The sequence below is a fragment of the Gavialis gangeticus genome, unplaced genomic scaffold, assembly GCF_001723915.1.
Source record: "Gavialis gangeticus isolate Ggan-Ray unplaced genomic scaffold, GavGan_comp1, whole genome shotgun sequence".
NCBI lineage: Eukaryota > Metazoa > Chordata > Crocodylia > Gavialidae > Gavialis > Gavialis gangeticus.
Genome location: NW_017729029.1, coordinates 50548751 through 50564112, shown reverse-complemented (window position 1 = coordinate 50564112; position 15362 = coordinate 50548751). Strand labels below are relative to the sequence as shown.

Below are 15362 nucleotides of genomic sequence, written 5' to 3'. Positions count from 1 at the left end.
AAGGGTTCAGCCCCAAATGTTTCCTTTTCATACCAAATATATTAAAATTCCAGGAGAGATTGCAGTGAAAATTAATGCCAAAGACTCATGCTAGCTTCAGTGCTACTCTATTGCATCTTTCTTCTCCAAGCCTTATGTGAGGGCTCACTTTAAGTACATACGCATTTAAGTTAATTCCATTCACAGAGATTACCGTAGATAACTTCCATTGTTACTAAAGGAAAGTACTTGCAAAAATACATGGGTCAGGTCTGCCCATCTCTCTTGATACAGCTCAGCTATATATTGCAATCAATTAACCCAGTGCATTTCTATTCAAAAAACAGTTCCTTTAGAGCAGAGCTCTCATGACCCAAGAGGATCAGGGCCACCTCATGTTTCCATACTGCTAAATATTAGGGGGAAGGGTCCTACCTATGGAGAAGGTTGAGACTCCTGCTTTATAGAACTTATAGGGAAGTATAAAAGTACCTCACTCAGTTTACTTGGTTCAGGCCCCTCTCTTCCTTTAAGGCTGATTTACAGTCATGCAGCACAGATCTGATAAGTTCAGCAGCGTTTCTTTCAGTGGTGCTGTTCCTGCAGGATTCTGAAAATATAAAGGGAAATGTGTGATCTTGGGGTTTAACATATAGTTAACTTTATTATATATTCAGCGTTGTCTGATATTTGTGTGCTCACTGAATGGACCGGTAATGACAGATTCAAAATGCCCTGGTGATATTTTTTTTTCTTGCTTCTAAGGAACTATCTATAAATTATGATGATTCAGGGCCACTAGGTCCAAAATGACTTGCCTCTATCTGATGAGATAACAAAAGAATTCCACTTAAAAGAACCAATAGAGGGAACCATTATAGATTAAGAGATCCATCACACATCCATAGAAGGAAGTGGTAAGCATACATCATACTGCATAAATGTCAGTAGTCAGGCTAATACATCACAAACAAAGCTTCTGGCTTTATAATACATCACAAGCAAAGCTTCTGGGCTTAACAGAAGTCTGAGTCAACAATTGGATGCCGGCTTATGACTTTAAACATGAACATCCATATATTATATGCGCACAAACAGAAGGAAGCCACAAGACCTAAAGTCCAGTGGTCCTAACCTCTTTGAGGTTTAGCTCATTTGCTGTAAAACTGGCCTCCAGGGAATAACCCCATATGATACGTTTTCTTGCTGCAGAAAATTAAAAGGGAGAGGGCTTGGCTGAAGTGCACTGTAGTCAGGCTATTCTTAGCCACTATTAAGATAGAGCATCTGTGGACTGTCAGAGAAGGCAAAGAAAATAAAGGTGGCTTGCAGCCACCTTTCCCTATACCTCCCACTGCTTCTGCACTAAGCAGAAAAATGAAGCTTCAGTGAAGTGGGGCCAAGCACCTTACCTGCACACAGAGAGAGCGAGCAAGCGATCAAAAGACAGCAACGGCACTTAAAGTCAAGAACTTTAGCACCAACCCTCCAGGATACCTCATTCCTCAGAATCATCATTTTCCTTATAACTATCTGCTCTTTTGTTATGGGTAGCACTCGGCTGCATTTCAAATAAGGAAGGGTGTGAATCGACTTCTAGTCTTTGACTGTGCAAAGTTACCCATTTTCTCGGGATAATTAAATACTCTATGACTAAGAGGGCACAATAGAGAGTGCAATACAGATGGTAGAGTGCACTGTATCTCACTCTCTCACTCCTTTGAGCATACTGTGAAAGCCTATTTTTAACTAAACAGGGCAAGAGCCAAGAAAGGAATTACAGATAAATATATAACCTAGAAGGGATGGAACCCAAGTTCACTTTTTTTCTCTTAATATTGAACGAGCATGCCTATTGCACTTCTTAGATTAGCAATTCTATTTATTTGTTTAAATTATACAAATGAAAAATATCTGCTTGCTGCCCCTTTTCTGCATTTAGGCTAGACTGCTTTGGATTCTGGCAGACAGTTCTTTGTACATGTGAGGGCAGCTGGCAAGCTAAAAAGAATTTCAATTTTAGTTACCAGATGAGTTAAACTTCACTCGCTGAGAGGATCCGTTACACATGATCAGGCCCATTACACTTCAGTAGAAGTCAGTGACACATGTACTTGCAAGCCAGCAGAGAAATAACTGTGATGAAGATTGATAGAAGGAAGCTTGGCTTCTATTTAGGTGAAAGAAAATAGGTTTAGGGCTTGGCCTTGCCCTCAACTACCCTGGCCCGTAGAGAACAATACAGGTTTTTACATGGAAAAATTTTCTATTCAGTTTTTGTGTCTTTGTATTCTGTAACACAAACATCCCCAAGATATTCAGAATAAGGCAAATTTGGGGAATGCGAGCCAACTCTGAAAACAACATGCATGGGTAAGAATAAAAACAGTTTTCTGCTCCTAACAGGTAAAGTCTGCAAGTCACCAACAGTCAGGCCAACAAAGCTAAAGGACAATTGAAGCAGGAAAGACACTAGCAGAAAAAAGTGGCACCTGTTTAATGCATGCAGGCTTCCAATGTGATGGTTATCAATGGTGAAAAGAATACTGGAGTTCTCCACCCTCCACCGCATAATCCCCCACATCTCAAATTTGGGAGAATGAATTTGAAAGTCCCAAGCAGAGCCCACAAAAATACTATATAGGAAAAAAGGGGTGAGCCTCAACTACAAAGTGCACCATTTTGGTGGTTTTAAGATACTCTACAAAGGCAACTCAAGGAAGAAAAGGACAAATATTTTCTTCAGGGAAGAAATACATATTTTATATACATCTGTCACATCTCAAAATTATGACTATGATCCAAACATTGCAAGGTCCTTCTATGAAGGCAGTCTTCCCCTGTAATATTTAGCGAGACAATCTAAAATAGAGCTTGGCAGTCTACCTCTCTTTGACAGGTATGACAGCAGAGAAAAGCAAACCTAAAAAGATTCCAATATTAAACTCCAGTCTAAAATAAGTGTTAGAAAATTATACATTTCTGCTCTGTTACATATAACGAATGCTCATTAAAAATGAATACAGGGTTTGTTTTGTTAGAAACAAAACCACGGTTCTGACATAAATGATGGTAAAAAGCTAACTATATATATTTTCTCTTTGTCATTTTGGAAACATTTGGGAGTTTGATCCTGAGTCTCATTTGTATCACACTTACTCCAGAGGTGTCAATCCCTCTGATGTCAGTGGAGTTGCTTCTAGTTTGCCCTCAGTTTAACTAGTATAACTGAGATGAGGATCGGACCCTAATTGTTACTGATATGATAAAACATGCCGTATTGAATACTGGGCAGCCTGTTTCCATGACTGAAGGGGCCTAGGCGTCAAATAAGGGAAGATTTGTTCTGCAATTATGAACAGGTTGGTTATTTTTCTTTCCCTCTCTAGTACTCGCATGGACCAAATTATCTGAGTACCTGAGTATGTCAAATCATTTAAAGCAGCATTTTGCAAAATTTGGGATGTGCCCTGGGGAGTAAGGGGGCGTAAAAGTTTCCCAGGGGGAGGAGGGAGGGGGAGGAGGATATCAGAGGCACTTCAGCAGCAGGGGGAATCAGTGGGAATTTAGTTGTGGATGAATGCCAGCAGCATCTGAAGCGGTCAACTTCACTGCTGAGGTGATGTAATCACCCAAGGTTGGGGAAATGCTGCTTTAAAGCATGTATCCTCACAGTGCCCTGAAAAGTGAGGAAGTGCGGTCCCTGGATTACAAATAGGAAACTGCGGCAGAGATTGGCTAAGTGCTCTCCCCAAGGTTACAGAGCCTGGGGCAGAGTGGGGATTTCTCCCAAGCCCTAATCATTTGGGCAGTCCAACTCTGTCGTTCGGTTTAGAGACAAACACCAAGAGCATGGATAGTGCAGGAGCTAGGACCAGTATGGAAAAGATGAAAGAAAACAAAGCCAAACACAAAAACTTGCTTAAGGGGAAAAGAAACTTACATCCATCAGATACGTCAAATGTGAATAAATATCTTGAAATCTAATCTTTATTTCTGCGATAAGCTATACAGCACATAATTTGGACTAAACGAACTATGATGCACCTCCGCTTGAGCCTGAAAGGTACATGTTATTATTATTAGAAATGCCTGGTTAATCCTTACTTGAATCACTCATGTAAGGATTTTTAATAAAGACATCTCATGTGACTAAAACATGGGAAGATCGGAATCTGAGGAAGTTCAAGGTTGAGAACTGTAAAATGCTGCACTTTGGGATGAGCAACCCCCAACACACCTACAGCCTTGGCGGCACCAAACTGACTAACACCACAAGTGAAAGGGATCTGGGGGTAATAGTAGATCACAGTATGAATATGAGCTGGCAGTGTGATGCTGTAGCCAGTAGGGCAGATAACACTCTGGCATGCATCAATGAATACAGCTCCAGCAAAACCAAGGAGGTGATTCTTCCACTTTACTCAGCACTAGTGAGACCGCAGCTGGAGTACTGTTCTGGGCACTGCACTTTAACACGGACATGAACAAGGTTTGGACAGCCCAAAGAAGACCCATATGATAACAGCTTTACACAACAAGCCGTACAAGGAAAGGCTGTAGTATCTGGGACTCTTCAGCCTGAGGAAAAGGAGGCTGAGATGGGACCTAGGGGAGTACATCAAGGGCTCAGTGAACAACCGTTCACCAGGGCACCCGAAGGGAAAACCAGGAGTAACGGCCACAAACTCCTTGAAGATCGATTCAGACTCAACATTAGGAAAAACTTCGTCACAGTCAGGGTGTCCAGACTGTGGAATAAGCTCCCTCTGGAGGTGGTGCAATCAGCTACCCTGGAAATCTTCATGAGGAGACTGGATGGTCACCTTGCTGGGGCCACCTGACCCCAGATGCTTGGTGCAGGTGGCTGGACACAATGATCTTCCAAGGTCTCTTCCGGCCTTACAATTTATGAAAACAAGTGAACAGATCAAGATGCTTCTTCTTCACCATTTTATAGCTGATAAGAACCTGCATGACAGCCTGCTACTTAGCTAATCACAGCGTGCTCTAGCATAGGTCTGTACAGATGGTCTAACCTGCAAAATGCGGGTAGAGTTTTCTTCCCTTTCATTGTTCCAAGATACTCAGGAGTGGTATTTAAGTCTGGGATCATGTCTACTTCATAAAACAATTGCTGTCTCTTCCCTGGGATTCAATCACACACACAAAGAATTGCTGATGAGTTTTTTTATCATACTTCTGGAGAGGGAAATAAAAGACTTAAAAAAAAAAAAGAAAAAGAAAACAATACGTGTCTTCAGGAAAAGGATAAAATGTTTTATATAGCACTTTCCTTTAGAACAGGAACAATATGTTTCTCAAGAAAGATAAGTTTTATTGCTTTTCTTGCAGAGGGTGATAATTTCCAAACTCCATAAAATTGTTGATATTATTCAAATAAATCAAATAATATTGATTCAACAGCCTGGCACCCTAGGACAGATTGGCCCTTCCAGCAGAAAAAGCTGTAGTAAGGTGCAAGCACACTTCCAGAGTTTTCCTTTTGTAAAGTGGGCAGGGAAAACCCCTCTAGCATTTGGGAGAGGGCCCAACCTCCCCACTTAGATGGAAAAGAGAGCCTTCCAATCTGTCCCAGAAGGAGCTCCTTGACCCATATGTCCATACGGGTCCAGTTCTCCCCATGTGCTCCATCTCATCTCCTGCTTTCTCCCGGATCAATTCTTCTTGCCCAGTCAGTCTTTGGCGCTGTCAGCTGTTCCTCATTCAGCCTCAAACCCCTTCTGCATTATTTTCCTTTCCTTCCTTTTTTTCATCATTGCCCCTCTCTCACCCAGCTCACAGGCTTCCATGCCAATCCCAAATCCAAATTTCTCTCCCTCCCCTAAATCACTTTAATTCCCCATCTTCCCTCATTGGATTCCTTTCCATAATCTACTCTCGCAGCTCTGTTTTGTGTTCCCTTGGGATTTCAACTCGCCATCTTCCGCCTCCTCAATGCAATGAGATCTCTGAGGGGGCAGGGCAGAGAAGATCCTTGCTCCCATTCCAGTGTGCAGACCCAGTCCAACCTGCACAAACCGAGTGCAGTTTTGACAGTGGTCCATGTGGGGGGCTGGGGCGGTGTGGATGCTATGGCACACTGTCGACAGCCCAGAGTTTCCAGGCCATAGCAGAAGCGCCAACAGTGTGGACTGTCAGATTCCAACAAATCTGCAAATTTTTCCAAATACCTTGTGACAGGGACACAAAAAAAGGAAAGGAAAGTGGTTCAGGTGGCATCTGGTCAGCACTTGGAGCTCTGAGGGCTCAAGGATGCTCAGTGAGGATGAACTCTTTGGAGATAGTGGTTAAATGCCAACAAGTCCTTACTGAGCATGTGTGAACAAATATTTGAACAAGCTAATAATTTTGCCAGATCTGAATGGATTTTCATGAGAATGGTAAAATTAAAACGTCCTTGACATAAACACAAACATATCCTCTTCCAAACTCATCAGTCCTTATTTCAAAATGTGGGAGTGATACAGCTGTTCTAAGAAAAGGGCTCAAGGATTTTTAATGTGGCCCCAACAGTGCAATTTTCAGTATCTTTCTTCTCAGAAACAGCCAAACCTTTTCACCTGGAGAAAAAAAAGGCAGATGCTCGGAAGTGAAAAATTTTAGCCTAAATGGCTCAAGTCTGGCAATATAAGCACCTGAAAACAGAGGCTTATCCAACAGGACAACTCTACCTATCGTAATATTTCATCATGAAATCTAACTGAACTTGCACCCTCATATGGATCATGACCAACTGCTGTTTTCACAAATAACCTATATCCCCAGAAAGTGTCAGCCTGGTAATGCACTGATTTATTGTATTATTTTAAATTGCCACATTACTACTAAAAGGGATATGGCTGAATCTCAGCCTACATAGACATTTGTATGCTATATCACAACCATATCATGTGCTGTAAGCTGTTTTTTGGAGTTCTTTAGGATTGGAGTTGTGTGGCATTTTCTGAAATTACTGGGAGTTGTATAGCTAAATCCTGGCAAAACTCCTTGAAAACTTACAGGTAAATATTTTATATATTCTGTCATTTGTATTTATATATGCATATCCTTAGTTTCTCAGTAGATCTGCTTTGTGTTCAAATAAGTATGCACTCTACACATCAATCTGATCCTTTACTATCAAAATTTCACAGGCAGAAGCTGGGTTTTGAAACAGGTGCATCAAATGTGATCATGGAAAATAACTTTCAGATAACCGCATCAGATAGAGGGCTGCATTTTGCACTCACAAACACCAGGATAAATCCAGACTTCAGTGGAGTTAGCATGGCTTTACAGTAGTGTAACTGAGTATGGAAAGCCACCCAGACTGTTTGTTATACCTTATCTGACAACAGCAGGGGGAAAAAACAACCATGAATAGAATAAATTTGATTTTATTTTGTTTCTGATACACTGCCTCTCACCTCTAGGACGTTTAGAATGAGTTACTATCTGTGAAGGAATCACCTACCTATAACACGTGAGAGAGAGGGATATATAAATAACGTGATATAACTTGGTTAATGACATCAGCAACACATATGATGGACACCATTCAGAAATGTGATAATCTTAATTAGAGAAAATGGTAGTGTATGATATTGCAATTGTGATGGTCCAGAAATTTTGCTAAAGACAAGGATTTCATAGGTGAGATCTTTTATTGGACCAACTGTACAGCTAGGATAGAGTTAGGCAAGGTTTTGAATGCAGACTTCATCTGATGAAGAAAGTAACCTGATGAAGAATGTCTTATGTTTGAAAGCCTAACTCTATCCCAAGTATACAGCTGGTCCAATAACAGATCTCACCCTAAGAAATCCTTGCCTCTCTTATTCTAGAAAAGGCATTTGAACAAGGCTTCTCTAGCTTCATGAAAAGAGCAGTGCACTAGGGACCTGGGATAAATGGGTATTCCTCTAGTCTCAGCCACTGTCCTTCACTTTTCCATGCTTCCTTCTCCTCATCTATAAAACGCTTGAGATATTTTAGGTAGGAGGCTAGAAGTCAGGAGAGGAAATGAGGGGAGACCTCTGGGGGAATTTTTCTTCTAGGTATTGTTGGTTATGGGAGAAGGTGCCTGTAGAGGATTGGGGCAGTAATAGGAAGCCTTGGTATTAAAACTCAGATGATCCATAGGTTCTTTAATCTATCTTGTTCTACATTAAACAGTTTGCTATTGAAAGAGGGGCTTTGCCATTGATTTAAAATGGTGAGACATTCAGCCTTCACCCCAAACAGAACCTGTATACAGAGCTGAGTTTGAATCTGAAAAGTATGGCTTGTCTCACGTCTATTCTAGTCTATTACTAGAACTGTTTTAAGGCTAGAGAATATAGAAAATTCAGGAACTAATTATTCTGCTTTCACATACACCAAGGTCTTAGTGGAAGTATTCTTACAGGGAAGCTGAAGCAGACCTCTTTTCAAAGATGTCTGGAGTTTACTACAACAGTCATCTCCTTTTTAAGTGCGGTAAAACCAAGTTACCTGAACACTTTCCCCTATATCACTGGTTAGCTCTCACCCATAGTTGTTTCTGGAACAACCTTATTTTCTTAAAAATTTTCTTTGTGCAGCAGGTCTATCAAATTAAAACCTCTATTTATTTTTCAGAGCTGACTTCATGCAAATGTTTTCAATAGCCACTATGTCTAAGTAGGCAGAATTAATTAAATCTATGCAGCTTTCTTATACAACTTTTATAGAAACTTCTTAATGAATTGGACCTATATACTACTAGGAATTACAAATGTGCAGGCCTTGGCATAAGTGGGATGGCACAGGCGTAAAGTGAGCAGAGAATTCTTTCCCTTCAAAGGAAGAAACGTGTAACCAATTTTGATAAGTGGATTGAGGGATGGATGCTTAGATGCCATGTCAAAGGCAAGGTTCTTTGGGTAGAAGTGATATCTTTTTTTAAACCAGCTGAGTAGTTGGAACAAAGTTCTTTGCAAGCTTTTGGGCACAAATACCCTTCTTTAGGCATAGGGAGACCGCTGTCGTTCTGAGATCTCCAAGGAGTAGATGCCATATTTAGCTTTTCATTCACCAGATAGGCAGACCCCACTATGAATGAGCTGGCTCTCCAGGGGTGGCTAGAAAACCACCGGGAGGCCCGTAACCCTTACCCTGCTCCAGCTCTAGGGTGTCCTCCCCTTTTCACTGCTGGGCCTTTGATGTCCATGCCAATGCCTCACAAATGTCAGTGTACCATCACTCAGGTGACACACGTGACCCCCAAAGCCACCAGGCCACCTCAGGCCTTTACACCCTTGTTGGAGCTTTGGCCTTCTTGGCTTCTGCTTCTCTACTTTAAGTGGTCCTTTAGCCAAGGTTGGACCTGGCTTCTGGGCCCTCCAGGGCCTTTATCCCTGCTCTGCTTGGGCCCCTGGGCCCCAGGCCCTGGTCTCTGCCCCCTCTCAGGGTGCTGGGCCCCTGGGCCCCAGTCTCTGCTCTGTTCTGGCAATAAGATTACTTTTGTGCCAAAGCCCACCCGGTGTCTTGGGCCCCTTGGCCCTGGGAGGCTCAGCACACCTGTGTGCCCCCAGACACTATTGGGACCACCGCCAGCTCCTTAAGTGTCCCAAACCCAAGCCACTGGTTAAAACGCAAACCAAAACACAAGCCCTTTGGTTATAACTAACCTCTCATCCCTATGGTTGCATGGCTCAATTTCTAAGCCTGCTGGCTCTTTAAGGCCTTTGCAAACTATACTGGCTCCACTCCCTGGCCAGCCCTCAGCCCTTTATTTGCAGCTCCCTGGTGTAGTAGGTTCAGTCCATCATCAGCCAGCAGCTCCCTGCAGAGCTCCCTGCAGAGCTCCCTTCTCCAGGACTAAACCTGGAAATGGGAAACTTCTGGGCTAAACCTTGACTTTTTGAGTGTCTCCCTGGGTCACTGGACCTTCTGCTTCCACTTGTCATCACTGTTTGCACAAGACAGAGGGATCTTATTTAGACCCCTTTCCCCATCAAGTCTGTTCACAGGGCTGGATGAGCCCCCAGGCCCTGGGCTCCTTCCCCTTTCTCAGTAATGGGGCAGGGGCCCTGTTACATCCACTTACCAAAGTCTCTTATGTTTCCTTCCTTTCAATGGATATCACGTGTGATCTGGCAAGAAAAGTTGCTACCTGATTGCTAAATTACTTTATTTTATTTTTACATGACAATTAATGCACATGAATTTATTACCAGAAGAGAACTATACAAGGATGCTGGGTAAAGTCATGCCTTTTCTCTTAGTTTATGTAATTTGTGCTTTTTGCTGTAGAAAAGACATCACAGAGAAAAGTCCATTTTCTAATAGGTTTGGGAATATAATCAAACAATAAATAATAAACACGCAGCACTTATATAGCACTTGATGTTTTTTCAAAGCACTGAACAAACATTAAATATTTAACCTATGAAGTAGGTAACTATTATTAGGGAAACCAAGACAAAGAGAGGTTACATAACTGCCAAAGACAACAAGTCAAATTGGGAGCTGAGATAGAATTGCACATCATGGTTCTCAGGCCCAGTTTTGTGCTTAGTCCATCAGTGCAATTCCAGCAGAGACATGGGCAGAGACCACCCCTGCTCACACCTGCTACAGCTGAGCTGCAGTCTCCCTGCCCAATGTGTCCCTCACCCTCCATCCGTCAGTCCCTTCCCTGTCTACTTCTTTTGTCAGCATGCCCTTGAGAGTCACGTGACCTCACTGCATCTTGAAGTCATCCTTTGCTTCTGGTTGATTAAGCTTTTACACATATGGCCAGGAGCAGCCACTGCTCCCTGCTTCTGCCTGCACCACATCTTTTCTCCCCTTCACTTTCCCTCTCACTTGCCTCTTTTCCATAACAGTTTCTTTTTCTCCTTCATTTCAAACCTGACAATTATATTTTAAAACAACTTCTGTGTTTGTTTTTCCGTTTCTTCTTATTTTATGACAACATACTTAGAATGACACCAGCCTCCCAATATAGCATAGTTTCTGCCCTCCCTTAATGACCAGATCTTACATTACAATTCACCTAATGTGATTTTTTTAAAGAATCCTTTGAACTCATGGAAGCCAAGGGATAGTTTGCCATTAACTTCAATGCAGGAAGGAGCAGCCTCCCGTACTTCTGAACCCAATTTGGTTCTTTCTCGATAGAATCCAGACCTGAGAACTCTCGAGTTCCTAACCCTTCCTATGTAGGAGCTGTAATAGCTCTACATTTTCACCATCACTCCCCGCTGCCTTTCCGAGATTTCTTCTCTTCAACACAAATATACTTGCCTCAGCTCAGAAACACTATTTTTTTCTTTCTTATTAATATAATCTAAAATTCATATCTTTATAACAAAAATGCTGCTGCCATACCTGTTTACTTTTCCATGATCATACCTGTCCGCGTACCACTCAGAAAACTCTGTTGACCCTGGAAAACTCCATTAAGTTACAGTGAACCCCACAGGTAAAAATCAAGGGCAGACTTCTAGGCTTCAGTGATGCTGGAAGCCACCATGGAGTAGTTTATGGCAGATGTAGCTTAGTAACAGATAACATTATAGTATAGCTTCACTGTCTCTCATTGTATGTATCCATGGCAATTAATATCACAACTGTCAAATGAAATTGGCCTGGATAAATCATTTTTACCCAATCAATAATCATAGTTGCATGCTCAGGAAGCTGCAGCTATTCAGTAAATCCTATTTAAACTTCTGTTGCCAAAGATTTTAGAGACAGTCTTGAAAATCTGTTACAGGCTTTGGGCCTAACTCTTATGTACAAGTAGCAAACACACTTATGGGCATGAGTTGCCTCACTGAATATGAATGGCCTACTTATGTGAATATAACCATCTGGGTGTTTTCATTGGATCTGGCATTTAAGCAGTCCTAATATAGTAGTAATGTTAAAAAAATACCACGAACACGATACAATAAAGCTGCTGAAGGTATTCACCTGCTTAAAAAAAGTTCACTTTATCAAAATAACAAATGTCAAAAGATCCATCCATGTTCTGTTAGGTATATAGGTCTCGCACACCTTGCTCCTTCAGTTTGCACAATTTGAAGGAGCAAGGTGAAGGAGCAATTTGTACAATTTGCTCCTTCTTCTTGACTATACCTCCGGAGACTCAAAAGCTGAAATATGTCTTTGAAGTCAGGTCACAAAGGACACAGGGTAGAAAAATGGGCACAGAAAACAAAGCAGTTCTGCACCCCAATGGGTGGCTCCAGGACTGTGGTGACAGCAATCACAGAGTGGGGCCTAGGAGATAAGACTCTCTCAGCCCCCAATCCACAATTGTAATCTCAGAGCTGGGGCTGGGAGCTCCCTGCTGTTGCCCTGGGGAACGTTGCCCCCACCTGGGGGGCAGAGCCCACCCCAGCAGCAGGCAGCTCCCAGGGGCAGCGGGCAATCTCCTGCCCTCTGCTGCCCAGCTGAGTGGGAACAAATTTGCTTCTGGTTGTCTGTCTACAAATGCTGTACTGTGCAGTAATTACTTGAGAGTAAATTTGCTACTTGTACTTACAGGTAGCAAATTTACTCACCATTAGAGCAAATTACTGTGCAGCAAGTGTCTGTATGTGTAGATGGTGACACTTACTGTGCAGTAATTTGCTCTAATCTCAAGTAAAGAATTTTGTGTAGACATGCCCCGTGTCCTTTGTCCCACTTCCTTCATACACTTTTGCAGCTTTCTTTCCCCATCTTTTGCTGCATACCCTTACCCCATTCTCTTTCAGCACCTGTGGCCAACTATATGTGTCTAAAGATGGTGCCACAACATACAAAACCCTATCCATACCAGCTGTTTATGGGGATGTTCTACCAGTAGAAGATAAGGTGCAAATTTATACTAATATATTTATGCTTCCTTGTACAGATGCTTATTCTGGCGAGTTTCCACATAAGCAGTTAATCTGGTTTAACCATAACACAAAGTGGTCATTTTTGCCCAGATAGGAACGTATCCAAAACCTGGCACCTCAGCACTTTTCATAGTTTTTTAGTTTCCTTCTAAAAAACAGCTCTCATTCCAATTTTGCTACTTACAGTTAGGACTCTCACAGTGTAGCTGCTTTAAAATCTTGCTGATTTAGTCTAGAGCAGAGGGGCTGATAGGAAAACACCGGCTGAAGGAGCAGAAGCTCAGCTCACAACAGTTAGAGAACTTCACTTGGGCTTTTAATGCTGTTAGGGTTCTCATTAAAGAACTTGCTTAACTTTTCAATATTTCACTACTTAAACCAACATAACTCACAGACAAACACTATGGGGATATGGAAGGATGCAATCACATAGAATTACTGTTTTTTTTATTCAACAGCACTATTAATGCAGCAAAAGTGGGTAATTTAGGGGGACTGAAACTATATTTGAGTTAGAACATTCAGAGAGAGGAGTAAACAGCTTGCTTAAATATCCTTGAGTGCTTCTGAATACTGCTACTATTTATCCAACTTTAGACAAGATGTCTTTTAGTAGAGATAGTCCCTAAACCAAAACCTTGAGTCTGAATGCCTATACACTTGGAGATTAGGAAGACAAGTGGAATATTACAGACAGAAAATCTATGAATTTTACAAAATATTTCTAGGCTTAAACAGGGACAAACCCTGATTTCAAGCAAATCCCGAGTTAACTTTTAGACTAATGTCCTGATTTGTATTCTGGTGTTAGAGCCCATGTATCTAGCTTTACCTTTTATGTCTTAATTCTGGGAAGGCTGGTTTAAATAGAACAAAAACTAAACTGAAATTTTACTTACCATTAATATAAAAATGGTAGAATTCCCCTTCATTGCCAGTCAGTATGTTGCTGATATAAATAATTGCTTCCATACATAATTCATAATGTTAGATTTAAAACTGAACAATTTGGTATCAAGACATCGACCCAATCATGTTTTTTTCCCTGGGCTTTTAGTAATAACTCACTTTATCTTGATGAAAGTTCACACACTTTCAGCAGAAAGGATAAATAATCTCAGCTAAATTCAGTACTTATGCAACACAGCTGAAAAAATCTCACTTGTCTGTGTTCAGTTTGTCAAGTGAGTTGATTGGTGAAAGCATAAAGGTTGAGGAGGAAGACAGCCCTGGGATTAGACTATTGATCCTGACCTCATGCTATACACCACTGAGGAAGCCACTGCGCCAGTTTGAGTACCACACCAGACTTCAACTAATCCACCTTGAGAACTAGTGGGCAGATTGTGATTTTTTTTAATGCTAATTATTCAGCTCTTTCAAGTGATCTGCAGATGTCTCTCTAGAGCAGAAAATCTTTGCCCTCTTCAACCAGCTATCAACTCCTTGGAGAATTACTGGCAACAGAATCATCTGTCTCTTTCTGTTGAGTAGGTCTATTTATAATTACAGACTCATGGCCTTTGGTGGATGAAATATTCATGTACACTCAATTGTCACACTGCACTTACGGCATAGTAAAATGCAAACATTATCATATTAAAAGCAGTTCACGCATGCTTCATGCCAACTTAATAAAAATGTCATTTTACATATTGTTTAGGAGCATTCATGTAACAACTCTTACCCAGGACCACCAAAATATGTTTATTAGACAATTTGGACTATTATTTTAAATAAAGGGGGTCTAGATTGGACATATAATTCCAACCAAATATTGATAAAGCATTTATTTAATGATTACCTGTTCTATGTGGGGTGGTACCTTTTCTGTTTAATTGTTTCTCAAAGCCAGGGGTGAGCAAAATGTAGCCCATAGGCTGGTTCTGGCCCACCAAGTGATTTTACCTGGCCCACGGCAGGTCCCTTCGTCCTATCCAGTCCAGACATGGGAGGCACCCTGGGATGTGGTGCATGCGGCAGGTCCCACTACCCCCAGGCACTCAGTGGGGCTGGGGTGGTGGCCAAACTTAACTTCCCAGCAGCCTGGGCTGTGGTGCTGCTTCCAGCTGCCACTGCCAGTGTTGCCGCTGCTGTTGGACCCGTCTCTGCTGCCACACAACCACCATTTGGGCGCCAGAAGGCATAGGTGGGAAGGGTCTCCATGGAGACTGGCCTGGGACCCCTGCAGACAGGGCATGCTCTGCTGGAAGATGGAATGGAGCCATGGGTGGGTGGGAGTGGTGTCCAGGAGTGGGACAGGCAGGCAGGGCCAGGGCCAGGGCCAGGATTGCAGGGTGATAACAGTGTGTGGCCAGGGCCAGAACTGAGCTGCAATTCGCTCCCTGCATGATGGATTATGACTGACTCAACCTGGAATCAGAGGCATGCTAGTGACCTGGCCCCTGCTGCCCCCCCAGCACAGGCATGCATGGGCAGGCCTAGTATAGTGTAGCTGCAGATGGCTCCCAGCAGCCTAATCTGATCGTGATCTGTTGGGGTCACTGTGTGCTGCTGGGCTGC

The 15362-nt window shown here is 42.3% G+C and overlaps 1 long non-coding RNA gene across 1 annotated transcript in view; it reads right to left on the bottom strand.

Moving 5' to 3' along the window:
• Positions 1-476: 476 nt before the first annotated feature.
• Positions 477-15362, bottom strand: part of LOC109300760 — a 749811-nt gene continuing 734925 nt past the window's right edge. The window contains exon 5 of the long non-coding RNA XR_002098321.1: positions 477-589. This is a non-coding gene — a long non-coding RNA (uncharacterized LOC109300760). The remainder of the gene's footprint in view (positions 590-15362) is intronic.